Raw genomic sequence first — 259 nt, 5'->3', positions numbered from 1 at the left:
GCAGCAGCAGCAGCAGCAGCAACAGCAGCAGAAGCAGCAGCAGCAGCAACAACAGCAGCAGGTGCCGCAACGGCAGCAACCCAGCTCCCGTTGGATCAGGGCCCCTGCAGTACCCAGAGCTGCAGCAGCAGCAGCAGCAGCAGTAGCAATGGAGCAGCAGTGGCAACAGCAGCAGAAGTAGGAGCAGCAGTACTAGCAGCAGCAGCAGCAACAGCAGCAGCAGCAGCAACAGCAGCAGCAGCAGCAACAGCAACAGCAG

General features: G+C 61.0%; 1 protein-coding gene across 1 annotated transcript in view; it reads right to left on the bottom strand.

Moving 5' to 3' along the window:
* EMH_0065610 (uncharacterized protein) overlaps positions 1 to 259 on the bottom strand; it is a gene marked incomplete at both ends in the record, with an annotated part of 2,904 nt that overhangs the window by 1,125 nt on the left and 1,520 nt on the right. The window lies entirely within an intron of this gene.

This window comes from Eimeria mitis, genomic scaffold (genome assembly GCF_000499745.2).
Source record: "Eimeria mitis Houghton genomic scaffold, Emh_scaff3403, whole genome shotgun sequence".
NCBI lineage: Eukaryota > Apicomplexa > Conoidasida > Eucoccidiorida > Eimeriidae > Eimeria > Eimeria mitis.
The sequence above is the reverse complement of the archived record's forward strand: the minus strand, read 5'-3'. Positions and strand labels throughout refer to the sequence as shown.